The sequence below is a fragment of the Lethenteron reissneri genome, chromosome 2, assembly GCF_015708825.2.
Source record: "Lethenteron reissneri isolate LAM-NWPU_2019-01 chromosome 2, ASM1570882v1, whole genome shotgun sequence".
Taxonomy (NCBI): domain Eukaryota; kingdom Metazoa; phylum Chordata; class Hyperoartia; order Petromyzontiformes; family Petromyzontidae; genus Lethenteron; species Lethenteron reissneri.
The window spans coordinates 12,140,842-12,155,405 of record NC_083780.1 but is presented as its reverse complement, the minus strand read 5'-3'; the positions used below and the strand labels follow the sequence as shown (position 1 = coordinate 12,155,405).

The following is a 14,564-nucleotide window of genomic DNA, read 5'->3' as shown; positions in this document are numbered from 1 at the left end:
TGTCTTGAAGCCCTCTCCTGCCGAGTGGACTTCGCTATTGGCATTTATCTCCTGCCCTATGCAAAAATAGCATCTCTAGTACAACATCACGAGGTATTAATGCACCACCATCATTACCGCCACGGCCATTACCTCCTCCACCACCTACACCACCAACAATGGTGGAGGGTTTTGATTATGCGAAGGTTTTCAAAGCGGTTATTGGGCGTTTTATTATTGGAAGTGGCATTGAACTTATTACCTTCCTACAATTTAATACTTTGTTGGAGGCGAGCTCATAAACAGTGCCGAGGTAGGTTCATTGGTGTCGAGCACCAAGTTGCATGCCCACTAACTGCCGAACCTAAGCTTATTTATGTTTTTGGTTTTTGCATTGTCTATGTGCTTGCCCGCTCGACTTTTGGCGGTCTTTGGTCAAGCGAATGGTGAGACCAGGCTATAAAGAAGGATGTCTCTGATGTAGGGCAATGAGCTTCAAGAACAACGCATACGTTATAAAAGCATATTTGTTTGGTTTTACCACAAGTACGTGTGGTTACCATAGACATGATGCCTTGCAAGTTGGTGTCTATTTGATGTTTGAACATATTAATATTTGTATTTATACCAGAAAGAATAAGTCATTTTTTATTATTCAATGTATGCACACTAAATTGCACGCACAAAACTTTCGACTTAAAATTTTCCAAACGAATAGTTTTGTGTTTGTTAACGGCATCCAATATAAAAATAATCGACTGAATGAGAAATATATATATATATAAACATTGGTGATGTTTCGTGCAGAGCTTTGCTGTAAGGCCAAAGAATCAACATTATGAATACCATTTTATTTTACATGAGACTGAGTCGATTGCATTATGGACAATTCTCCTTAAGATCTTCACCTAAATTGCAGAAGTCGGTAATAGTACATTTTAAAATACCCTCCAACGGAAGGGACTCAAAACAAAGATGTTGATCTTTGTTTTGAGTCCCTTCTTTTGTGCGAGATCGGTTGTGTACACGTGCAAAGCTGGCAGCAGTTCAATGTCTGGTGTTAAAAGGCATCGGCGTAGACTCGTAACTTGTTAGCGTTGTATTGTCAAGCATTTTAAATACTCTGGTGTGTAATAAAATATCCATCGTATACCATATTTCTAGATTTTGTGTATTGTACATTTGTTTAAATCCCAGGACAAGTTTGTGCGTCTTTATAATCTGGAGAATACGGTAATAGTTCAGCTTCGATTGCTGTTAAAAGTTACTTGTGTAAACTCAAACTTGCGTTTTGTATCTTTACGTATTTATTATAGTGTGTGTGTGTATACTGTATACAAACATAGATCTTGCTAACTGGCACAAATATACATTTTATACTAAAATAATTCGGTCACGATATTGAAACTCCAATGCCATATTTGTATTCCACACGCTTCAGAATCCGCAGATCGCTTTCACAGGCAGACGTTCAAGTGCTAAATAGATACAACTTTGTACCCTTTGAAATTTCTTGGTGGGGCTGGGTGGTGGGAGGGAATGGCATGGCAAAATAAAAATAAATTGTTTTTGGATAAAACAAAAATATAGCGTTATAAGCATGGAGTCAACTATTTACAAGTCGGTCTTTTAGCTCTTTCAAAACGTCATTTTATAATTTTACACCAGTTACTATCGACTGATGTTATTGTTTGTATATAATGTGGTGTAGGGTTTGTCACGTGTTTATTTTACCGTAAAGTGTCTGAAGATGCTGCAATATGGAATAGAAATGTATCCAATGTTTTATATTTAATTACATGTTTGTTTAGTGTGCGGTCTGCTTTGACATTTTTAATTAACTAACTTCGTAAGCAAATCGCTTGCTTTTTTTGTACTTTCAAAGACGACAAGCCTTGACACTGGGAAGATAAAACGCCCGCATCGGTGGAGTTGGTTATTGGCATGTCCCTTTACAGTCGTGATCGGTACACGAAGGACAGCGCTTCAAAAATAAACTAAATAAAACCGCAAAGGTCACCATGACCCTAACTGTACTGGCACGTGCCTAGTTAACATTTGCGTTGCATTGCCTGCCGCTGCGTAATGCCGACGCTGCAAACAAATTAATTGGGGCGCAAACCCAACGCAGAGGTGCTGGTTGGTGTGTAATGGTTCCCGGTTCGATCCCGTCGTCCGGCGCGGCAGCACAAACAACGGTGCAATGTTTCTTCAAATCGCCCAGGCCTCTGCCCAAGCCGGCAGCACGGGCTATAAATGGGTCCTTGACATTCGCCCATCGGCAGGCCTCGTGTGGCGCGTCGAAGCGTGGGGGACTCCCACCTCTTCTTCCAAGACGGTATTGGCCAGCGTTGAAGAGTAGGGCAAAATAATCTGGTGCAGAGCGGCCCTGTAGACCTCCCTCAACTGGAGGCCCTTAACGCCAGAAGTGCTTTTTTCTTTTTTAACCAAGAGGACGTAAGGATGTGTGGGGTGGCTCTAGGAGAGAGTGCTTCTGACTTGCGTAGAACGTGGTGGAGTTTCGGTGACGCGGATCGTGCAGAACATTGCAATAGAACCCAAGTTACGGAAAGATGTGTGGTTGTGTAACACTTTCCAACGTGCGTTTATCTGTGGAGGTGTTTTAATTATCAGTCTGGAAGCCGACGTTCAGCTCTCGGGGCAAAACGAGTTTGCGTATTTTAGTAATGGTTGCGTATTTTTTTGCTGTGGTCCGTGTCTTCTAAACGATTTGGCAACCCTGTGATTTAATATAGGCCAGTTTTCTAGAGCGTAAGTCCTGAATCGCATTACAGCTTTATCCTACAAGTTGGTTGTCCTTTGGATTTTCTTTGAAATTATTTATCGTCCCCCCCCCCCGCCCCATCCCCTTGCTATGGACAGATGAAGGGATGGACATATGGGCGGACGTAGCCAATGCAGAGACGCACTTCCAACCGTTGACAAAGCAACAAGTGGAAGTTCCAAATTCTAGTTGGTTTGTTGAGTTGCTTGGGGAAGAAGCGCAGCCATTCGTCAATCGACTGGTAGATGAGGGCCTCTCCTCGCCCGTACGGCTCTGGGTGGTGGGGGGGGGTCATTTAGGCATCCCCAGTACTAGATCGGCACCACGTATGCATGCTTGGAGGAGGACGCCCCTGCCATGCATAGTCCCATGGGATGTTGGCTACCAACAACAAGGCAACTCCTATGACTAATTGGGAATGGGACGCAAGCGTAGGATTGATCACCCTGTCGCTGGCCGCCTTTGGGGAGGGTGTATAGTATGAAAGGCCGAAACACCCTAGGAACCAAAGGGTCACTACTGACGATGCGCTCCCCAAATTTCACCAGGCTCACTGTTCATGAACTCTTGGAAGTGCTTGCACAAAGGATAGTAACATCTCATCCTGTGTTCTTTGGAATCTGAATTCTGTCGTACCTTACGTAGCCAACCGTGCTAATCAGAAGTGTAGCAGAGGGACAACAAACTAAACGAAAAAAACATTCTGGTCATTGCTGGTTGTAGGTGAAGGTGTGGAGTTAGACTTGTGGAAGCATAGAAGTACAGGACAACAATGAAGTTGGCTGCACCCACCCTCTGCCGTCTACCACGTAGCTCCCCTGTAAGCCCTGTGGCAACCTCCTCGTGCATGGTGGTCACCCATGCGAGTGCTATCCAGACTGGATCGGGTGCATTGCCCCAGTGATTTTGTTACCGGCGAAACTTGTACCCAATCGGAGTTTTTTTTTTATCACCACAAAGACAGGAGCAGTGTTTTAGGTCAAGATGCCAATGCAAGCGATAGAATAGTGGATGGACGGTGTGTCTGCCTATGGGCATCTCTCGTAGTAGTTTGAATAATTGAGAGGGTATCATGGAAAAAGTTTGAAAACCCACAGAAATCAGACACCGGCATACTAAGCTTCATTGGAACGCTTCACCGTCCGCTTTTGATTGTATTAAAATGATTTGTATAATCAGCCCGCAGATGGCGGCTGCACATTGAGCGAAATAAGTAACTCTTTCATCCAGTTAATTGGCCGACTCTCAAACAAAAATCTTTCTACTTTCTGGGTAGTGAGATTTTTGCGGGTTTATCGTTTTTTTCTTTTCTTCCAAGACACCCCGACCTTTAACACGTACAGCCGTTTGCCAATCCACTGCTGGATGAATGCCTATTCCTCCTATGCCTTGTCAGTTATATGGGGGGGATCTTTGACCATACTTCACCACGATTGGTCAGTGCGGGTTGGTGATTGGCGTGCAGCCCAGGAGAGGCTTGAATGCCGCTCACCTCTGATGCTGCCTGTAGCCATCAAACTCGGGAATCAAAACTCGGCACAGTTGCACGAACCAATGAGCCGCTGCTCCTTGCGTGTCTTATGCGCATGCACATTCTGGAATTGATGTTTGTCTCCTGTTCCGTGGCAATAGGGTTGCGTTGGTGGGGGATGAACGAGCAAAATATTACGAGTTAATAAACATTTTGTTTAAAATGTGCTGTTCCCTTGTAAAAAAATAAATCCGCTCGCAATCAGATGTGCAGAAGTTTTATTGGCCTGAAATCTTTCGAAATTTATTCCTTTGAAAAATGTCTGAAGTTTATTTTGCAAAGGTTTTTTTTGTCCCGAAGTATTTCAGTTTTCAACCAATACGACCCCCCGTGTGTATTGTGTTTTGGTTATTGGCGTATCCCTTGTATTTCTTTAGCTTTTCATGCAATTTTTTTACGAAGGAAAGTTAAAAGGAGCTCTGTGCAAAACAAATCAAAGTGTGCTGCCCGCACATGAGCGTTGAGTGGTACTCCTCTCCAATTATGATTCTAAACCAGTGCTGGTAATTCCACATTCCTGTGACGGGGGCCCAATCGCTTCGTGGAAAAACCGCTGTTCCCGGTATCGTAGGCAGTAGGAATGTTTTATCTGTTTTTGATTAGTCTGTGCAGTACGGAAAACACGGCCTACATACAACTCCTCGAATAGATCCTTGTTGTTTTGAAGAGACCCGAGAGTATGACCATGTAAATAAGTGATTTTTACTTAGCCTGTTTATTTCCTGGGCTCTCATGTGGCATCGAGTGAGGCTGCTTTGTTTTGGAGAAAATTAGGTTGTATGTTGAATTTCTTTCGCGCCGTACGTAGCCAACCGTGCGAATTGAAGGTTGAGTTATTACCCGCTGTGTAAAAGGGCCAACGATCTGAAGAGAAAAGTAAAGATCCGAAATTGTCTTTAAGTACAGGTAGTCGTCCTGCTTACGATGGAGATGCGTTACGACGACCCCATCGTAAGTCGAAAATCTCGTAAGTCGAAGATGGCCTAGCCTAACCTAGGAGTCTTAAAGAACGGTGATAATTTAGCAAAACAGAGCAATTTACAGTACCGTACTATATCAACTATATACTGTATGTATTTATGAATTACAATACTGTTTTGCACAGTAAAATGTAAAGTAAAAGAACCAAGGTAAATACTTAGCCTACCGATATGAACTGCAATTGAATAGAACGTTTTTTCAGGAAACAATCCTGATCTGCTATAAATAACTTTTAACGTGCATTGAACGTATCGTATCGTGGTAACCCTAACATGAAATCGCTAAAGCTACGTATCACTACATGCATTGAACGTGTCGTAACGTATCATATTGCACTGTACTCGCCAAGATTCTGTCTGTCTGCATACTTGAACGATGTTAGGTTGTTGGTGGCAATTTTGTCGTATCGCCATCGTAAGATCGAAATATCGTAACTCGGACCATCGTAACTCTGACTACATGTATCCAAAATGTTTAAACCCGCAACCCGTTTTAATTCTTCGTGGCCAGTGTTTGTGCGAGACACATTTACACCTCCTTGTAGCGCCCTGCCCAACTACCACATCTGAATATCAAATTGAAGTTTGTCCACCAACTCAAGTGCTGTCTATCGCCGGCAGCTGCGTTTTCTCCCAAATCGGTGGTGGTGGCGGCGATGGCCTGATGCCCCTCGCCACCCTTCCTGTGTTTGCCCCTTGACCCCCAGCCGATGCTGGGCCGTGAAAGTGGGTAATTGGTGTGGCACCTATCGCTGTGCCGTCCCAGGGCTCCCCCGTGCCTAACGCCGTGACCCCCGCGCCCGCGCTGATTGTCGCTTCCTGCCCCTGATTGACCCCGTTTCCTGCTGCCTTGCCCCCACGCGTGCGTGGGAGCGGGTTGCTGCGCGGAGCGGAGTTGGCGCTCGCGCTGTGTTCTGTAGCTCTGCGTGCCGAGAGAGAGCCTGGGTCGCAAAGGCGATGAGGGCTCCTGACTCTGTGCCCCCTAAGTTTGAGGAGCGCAGAGATGGCATTGGGGGTGTGCGGTCTAGACCTTGGAATTTAGTGTGGGATGTCCCAGTTGAAAAATGCAATTTACTGGTCGTGAGGTTTTGTTTTTAAGAAGCGGAAGAAATGGCTGGACTAATTTGAATGAAAATTGCTCGGTTATAATTCAAATAAGCTGGGTAATTTTTTTTAACCAAAATCTAAGAGTTGTTGGACCCCGAAATACAAGTTACCTGTTTTTTTTTTTTCCCCCGTCGAATAATTCCCGTGGTAACTTATTGCTTCTTTTCAGAAGTAAATCATTTGATGGCCCTTACTGGTTGACAGCAGCGTCCTTGATTTTACAGCAGCGTCTTTATTGTAACTCCGTGTGATTTGGATGGACTCCATCAAGTGTCATTCATTTGAAATTAAAACTCATTCGCTGTGTCCAGTTGGACAACATAGAAAGATCACATTTTTTCCGGTTCATTATCAGGGTGTTATATGGTAATACTACGATACAGAGTACGATATACGATCCGCAACAATCGTGTCGTTTAGCAAAATGTTATAATCATTAGTCATGTAATTTTTATATATTTACAAATCGGCAATGATTTAAGGTTTACAATAATAATTTAAATAATAAATATATAGCTTATGTATGTGGTGTGGGAGCTGATGAGTGTTGTGTTGATGCTGGTGACGGTGGTCAATTGGTGATGCATGTGGTAGTGGTGGTGCCATTTGTGTGAGATGGTGGTGATGCTAGTTGCAGTGGGAGGTGGTGGTTTCTGGTCGTGGGAGGTTTGCTACTCATGGTGGTGCTGGTTGTGGTGGTGGTAATGAGAGGTGATTGTGGTGGTGGGAAGTGCTGCTGCTGCTGCCCACGACTCGTGACTAAAAAACATTTTCAGTCGCTTACTCAGGCGCGCGACCGCACCATTTGAAGCATGAGTGCAAAACATGTGTTGTGATTCGGGGCCAGGAAAAAAAACGTTCTGGGAAGAGGTGGGGTCCCGATATCAATGGGTTTGTCTTGGCTGTCAGTGGCGAGTGGTGGTTAGCGCACTGCGCTAGCTACATTACATGCATTACAATGCCACTCGTGGAAAATATCGGTGATGAGAGTCTCTCTTTTAATTGATCCCGGGCCTCTCCCCTAGTTCGACTCTGCCTTAAATTAGTACTTCGTGTGGTGTGTAAAACTTAGTACTGTGGAGACTAAGGCGGTCGGCATGGTGCCGGCCTTCTGTGCCATGCAGGCCTTAACGAATTCTTGTTAACACCACTTGCTCTAAAAGCCTGTGAAGGCTATGGCGGGGGATCTTTGTCTTTTTGTATTTGTGGCATTAAAGGAAATGATTTAACCTTGTTAAACTTTTCAGATTTTTCTTAGCCAATAGCATTGTTAACCACATGAGGATAAAATGTCTGTGTGCGAGTGCAATTTAGTAAGCGAAGAGAGGTGTGTGTGGATGTGTATGCGTGAACGTATGTGTAGGTTTTTGTATAGGAGAGTGAGTGCGTGTGTGTCTTTAAGAGTATATATATATGTGTATGCGGTATACGTGTGTGTGCGAGTGCTTGTGTAATGAGTGGCGAGTGTGTAAAATGTGTAACACGAGTGTTATTTGCGAGTTCGTGTCTTGTGTGTGTAGCAGAGGGTGTGTGAGTGTTGTTTGTTATGGGTAAACAGCGGTGATTTGCCGAGTGTGAGCGTGCGGGCGCCGTTGGTAGTGGAGCAGAGCTGCGCTCTCTCGCACGTGTCGGGGTTAATGACCACGGCGCCCCCTGGGACTCCCACGCACTCAACTCTGACCCCTGCATGCACAAGTCATTCGCGCCCCCCCCCCCGCCGCCGCCAGCTGCCGTTAAGCAGGGCCACGTGAAAGAGAAAAAAAGCGGAGCCCAACACCCGCGCACAAACGATTTTAAGAGGCCTGTTGCAATCTCGATATCCATAGAGTATTGATTAATTAAAAGTAAATTCAACTTGTTGTTATCTAATACAGTAGACTCTTGATTATCCGCGTGCGGTTTATCCGATTTTTGCGGATTAAACGCGCACCTGAGATTTTGAGAAATTAATAACTCGTGGATTTTCCCTTAAGCCCAAATTAATCATCTAAAAAAGGTTATGCATTGTTATTCTTGGATATGTTAATTACAATGCACGTGCTTAAACTCAACGAAATATGTGCTCCGATTTCATATGAAATTCACATGATCGCTCTACAGTACAGGAGTTGCATATCTTTACAACATTAGGCGGAGTTTGATTGGCGTGGCTCTGCTATCCACTTAGTGGGTGTAGTCTTCTGCACGCGAGCAGGAAAGTGTTATCACTCGGCACGCGCATCATCGGTCGGTTTTTTGTGGTTTTTGTCCTAGAGATCTACGGAAAATATATATTTTTGGATTATCTGTGATTAAAAAATAATAATCCTGCAGCCATCTTCCCCGTCGGCGCAGATAATCGAAGGTCTTCTGTAGTTTATTCCCCGGTGAATCAGATTGCTTAATTGCAAGACTGATGCCAGTGGTTTACCCAAGGGACCAAACCGCCGGGGACGTGCCCAGCCTCGTCAAGAGATCAGGAGCCAAGTAGGGGGGGTCGGGTGCACGAGCAACCCTTTTAGCCATGCCACAGCACGGCAAGGGGGAGTAGAGTCAAGGATATAATGTACCGGGGACCGAAGAAAAGGGAACGGCAAAGGGAAGACAGAAGAGAGGGAATTGGAAGATGAGAGAGAAAAGATGGAAAGAGACCGAGGGGGTCGGGGGGGGAGATGAGGGAGGAAGAGGCTGACGCAAGGTCCTTGACACTGCTGAATGGAACGGCGTCTGTTTTCACAGGGGGTGGGGAAGAGGTCGCAAACGGGTTTTGATTCCGTATCCGTATCCGGCCGCACCAGGGTCGCAAACTGGGTACCCGGCCGGGCACGGGTAGCCGGGTATCGGGTAGGGTACGGGTATCGGGTACCCGGTTGCGACCTCTGGGGTGGGGAGAGGGTTTTAGAATAGGGTGGGGGGGGGGGCACACAAGTCACGTGACATAGGGGTGGGCAGAGTGAGCTGATTTATATGTGTGGGTAGGTGACCACCAAGCATAAATCAGGCGTTATAGGTTGCCGCGGGGCTATGTTGTGGGCACTAGAGGTCGGTACAGCACAGTCCTTTCTTGTACTGTACTATCATCCCATGTCCATGAATCCTGCCTTAAACCGGCACTGACCAACGTGGTGAAGTGTGGTCAAATAACACCCACGACCTTCATAGTGTGGGGAGGCCCTCATCCAGCAGTGCATTTACAGAAACGTTTATCCAAGAAAGTCTGGCCGATGGTTTCGCGACGATTGTTCGGAGCGTTCTGCATTTGGATGTTTTGGCCATCTCCATTAGCTCGCGTTTGGCTTCATCCGGGCGGAAATCTTGAGAACCCTGGAGAAAACCCACGGCAATAAGGGGGCGGGTGACACAGACAGCCCTGCCCTGTCTCCCAACCACATGGCCGCCCCCACGCCTACAACACCCGGCAAGCCCCTTGGTGACTCATCCAAACTTAAATTTCGATTTAAAGCTTTCGTGACTGCAGGGATTCATCTTCTTGGTTCTTTCGGTAAAGTCACGTAGAATGGAAATAATAAATAATAAAATAAAACATTATAAAATAATTCTCACGACGTTTCGGCCACAACGCAAGCAGCCGTCCTCAGGTGAAGACCAGGTCTGCCTTCAGGTCTGTCTTCACCTGAGGACGGCTGCTTGCGTTGTGGCCGAAACGTCGTGAGAATTATCAATGTTTTATTTTTATTATTTTATTATTTCCATTCTACGTGACTTTACTGAAAGAACCAAGAAGATCATCCAAACTTGCCAGGCTCTTCCCTGCTCGACTCTCTCAAGGGCCCCGGGCGTCAGCGGGCGCAATGAGATCCATTTTGACCGAAAGTAAGTGGACAATGCAAAATCGTTTGCTCATCGGATCGGGCGGCGGCATTGTGGTGAGGTCACCAGTTATGATCCCGCTCAGGTTGTCAGTCACGGCCGTATCCGCTCCTTGCTTGGCTTGATAAAGTAAGCGCTGTTGACTAGAGCGTGCGTGCAGGTCATCTGGTTTGCGGATAAACCAGGGTTTGCGGTTAAAATAAAATGCGTTCACGTGCACTCCATTTTAATAGTTCGCTTTTCGAGCCGGGTCGCTTCGTGACCACGTGACGGAAAACGAATTGGCAAACACGAAATATGAAAAATATAAATCTCATTCGGGCCCTATGGTGTCAAGTGCAGGTTTCCACTCCTTATGACTCACTCTTTCTCTGGCCTCTACTACATTTGTGCCACGAAGAAGGGCCATTACCCCAAAAACGTTGCTAATTATATACTTTATGTCATTTAAGGCCACGGCGTTATTGACGAGTGTCAATTATTTTGTGAAATTGTGGACTGCAGCAGCAGCAGCATCGCCAAATGACGACATGTTTTATAGCTTCGTGGATACGTTTTCTGTTCTTGTGTTGTCTGTGGCCACCCTTCCCCATGACCCCACATCATCGAAAATCAATTCTTGGTAACGTTTATCCACTGAATAATAATTAATATATTTTACACGCTCAAATACTTTGTGGAAAGCCCACGGTGTTGGTTTTTTTCCCCCCCGTTCCCTGTGGATTAAACTATCCCCCGTCATTGGCATGTGGAATTTCCACCAGTGACTGGGGGGGGAGGCTGCCCACGGGAGATGAACACAGCTGAAATGCTATGGGAGGATTTAAAAAAAAAAACCCCCTTGAGAAATAATGAGTTTGTCATCGCAGCCCCCGTAACCCATCCGGCTTTGTAACGCCGGTGCGTGGGTCTCGCGCTCCGAGCCCAGGAATTTGTGTGGTGAGTTTGACCCCACCCCCGCCACCCCCCACAGCGTGGCGGATCTGGTGGCAGTCATCATCGGATTGTGCAGCAGCAGCAGCAGCCCACGGACCTGACTATTGTTGCAATTTTGTGTTGTTGGCACGGCCTGCCACGCAGCGCTTGCCTTAACTTGAACAGCCCGGGTGGTTTGTCCAATTTTTGTGAACTCTGTGATAATTTAATTACACGTGCAAATGCTCAATCTTTCCGATTGGAATTAGTCTGCGATAAAGTTTGGCCAGAAAATTCGGTGATCGGCAAATCGATTTACATCGCCAGGTTTCTGCGAACTAGAAAATGAATAATTCAACTTATTCACATCAACATTTTTCATATTTTTTGGGTCTTTCGGTAAAGTCACGTAGAAAGGTTCAAAGAAAATAACACTCTACGTGACTTTACCGAAAAGACTCGAAGAATATGAATTCCTGCAGTCCCGAAAGCTTTAAGTCAACATTTTCCAGTTATTATTCTATCAAGTTGAGTATTCTCATTTTGCAATATTTCTGCAGAAGAGATTTCTCGCGTCATTTGCAGGGACTTGCGCGTTGGCATTTCATTACAGTAGCGTCCTGATTATTAACCGTCGGTGGTTTGATAGAAGAGCTTTGAAACGCATTTTATTAAAGAAAATGTACAATGCTGTTTTCCTCTGCGAGTAGGATAGGAGTGAATTGGAAACCTGATAATGAATCAAAGTCCACCCAGCATCGTCCGTATACACCACCGTTGGCTAATCGGTAGGTTGTGCGTGGTGGGGTAAAGTGTGGCCATTCCACCCTCTTCAAAGTCCTCCTTTCCTGTCCGGAGCGCCTTTTTATAATTTGGTGAATACGGCAATAACGAGCTTGGAGGCTGATTCACAAACAAGACGCTCACTTGGATGCAGTGGCGCAGAACCTTGCCTGGGTCCGTGGTGCTTACTCGTGGTGACGCGTGCCGTTACACCTTGGGCATTTGGAAATTGAACCATGTGCAGCGCAGGTGACGCAAGTAAAACCCTCACGCGGGAGCAGGGGAGGGGGGATTTTTTCAGCGGTCTCCCCCCGCAGGCTTGCTGGCAGTGCCGACTCGCCAAGTAACGGTTCGCACAGAGATGAAGGGACGCCGGATTAGTGAGATCGGAGATAAACAAGATTATTGTCGAGTCCAATGGCTCCTCGTGACAACGTCCATGTAAAATAATGCTCGAGAGAGACGTGTTGTTGGGATTTCACCGAGAGGGTTTGCGAGATTTAATATTGACTGCCGAAGAGAAAAGTAAGTGGACTTGGGCAGGACACTCTGTTAGAAGGGATTATGGCCGGTGTCCAAGACTTAACTAGCGGAGTGCAGAGGTCGCGAACGGGTTTTGATTCCTTATCCGTACCCTACCCGAAATGAGTGACAAACAGTTACTCACCAGTGACTCACGGCCTACCCGTACCCGGCCGCACCAGGGTCTCAAATGGGTACCCGTACCCGGCCGGGTACGGGTACCCGTTCCCTACCCGTACCCGTACCCTACCCGTACCCATACCTTACTCGAAATGAGTGACAAACGGCTCCTCACCAGTGACTCGCGGCCTACCCGTACCCGCACCAGGGTCGCAAACTGCTACCCGTACCCGTACCCGGCCATCGGGTACACAGTTGCGACCTGCCGGAGTGGCAGTCGAAGGAGAAGGGAGCACGCCCGGAAGTACGTCCACCGTGGAGATGCAGCGATTTAAAATCGGCTTGTGTGCAGCGGCTGGGTGGATCGTAGCATCGCAGGATCGTGAGGAGGAGGAGGTTGTGGTGGTGGCAGCAGCTTGGAGTGGTCTTGGGTGACGAAGATGACGAGGCGGGTGACGCGCGTCTCATTGGGGCGAATTGAAACTAAACGACGGCTGGTGTACACACTTGGCAGGCAAGCGGAGAGAGAGGCAAAAGCAATTGAAGTGAGACGTTGAAAACGAGACACGTGGTACAATCAATGCTCGAACCCCCCCCCCCCCCCCCGAACCGCGCCACTGGATGTTGGCGGTGGTGGTGAGTGTTCACTCACTCCGCCCTCCGTACACCCCCGTAATGAGCCAGGTCATTTTCCCTGGCACGCCGCCTCTGCCGCCACTACCAATGCCCCCCCCCGCTGCTGCTGGGGTGCAGCGTGGGCGGCTCGCTCGCTAGCTCGCGGGGGCCATGACCGAGCACATTTCACCGACGTGACTCGGCCGTTTCGCTGCAGGCTTTGCAAGATAAATTCCACGCACGTGCGAGAGGGTGCTGGGGTAGAGTCTGGGCCAGATGAGAACCGTGACGTGGCCCCCCTCAGTCCCCCCCGCTCCCTGCCCACCACGCCACCCACACTCATTGTCATCGTCTGACGATTCGTCTGAACCCCCACGGTGCGTCGCGTCTCGTCTCGTCGGGTGTAACCGCAGGCGTTATTAGGCCATTGACCCGAAGCACCAGTGTTCGAAGTCGTTGGCACCACCTACGATGGGAGATGTTCCCGCATCTTTTAAATCGCCGACGGCGAATTGTGAAATAACCTCCAATTAAAAGCACGCCATCACAATCGACATTTTATTCATCGCAAGCGCCAACTGGTTTCGCTAAAGTGCCATCGTCATCGTAATCGCTTGTAGTTGTACGCCTTGAAGGCACGGCCTGGGTGCCGTGCGGCACGCGGTCTTGGCATTGCTGTCTGGAAAGTTTTTTTTTAACAAACGAATAAAATACCCGCGTGCGACTAAGCAGAGAACCGTTCAGCATCTCTGTCCGTATAAATTCACATGTTTTCTAATCCGAAGCCCTTTGTTTTCGGCAAGTAAACTCTGGGTCGGTTTTGACCTGCGTCTCATCGGCAGTCGGAGCCTGGAAAGAAATGTTGCTCAGGATGACCAGATGTATGTTCTTGGCAGGAGTTCTCCCCATAAAATACGGGGGATTACGTTCGATGCAGAGAAAAAGCGGCGATGCATGAAGATTACAGAAACGATAACGTCACGGGCCCCCCCCCCCCCCCCCGTCTCCCTCCCACACGTCCGTCCGTGGTGCAGGAACGCGCCCCAGTACGAATTGCGGGGCGCTACGTGCGCTTACTCAGCATTCGCTTGGGCCTCTGGCCTGCTGCCTCATTACACGGAAGATAAATCACCCGTGGAATGTTCACCGCAAATCACCGCGGCGGCCCATGATCGCTGCTGCCATAGGGCTGGGGAGAAGAGTGGGGGGGGGGGGGGCTCCTGGTGAAATTTCTCGAGTGTAGCATTTGTTTTCGTAGCTACTTGGGACGAAGTTGTTTGTTGTTGTTGTTTTGTTGTGTTGTAAGTCGTCTGTGATTGGCGTCGCTCGCCGAAACCCAGATCGAGCCCAGACTGGGAGCGGAGCTCGCGGCGCTGAAGTTTTCCGCTGTGCTCCGCGTGAAACGAGGAGAGGAGAG

General features: G+C 47.5%; 1 long non-coding RNA gene across 1 annotated transcript in view; it reads left to right on the top strand.

Moving 5' to 3' along the window:
* LOC133344016 (uncharacterized) overlaps positions 1-14,564 on the top strand; it is a 55,408-nt gene that overhangs the window by 30,636 nt on the left and 10,208 nt on the right. The gene's annotated exons all lie outside the window — the stretch shown is intronic.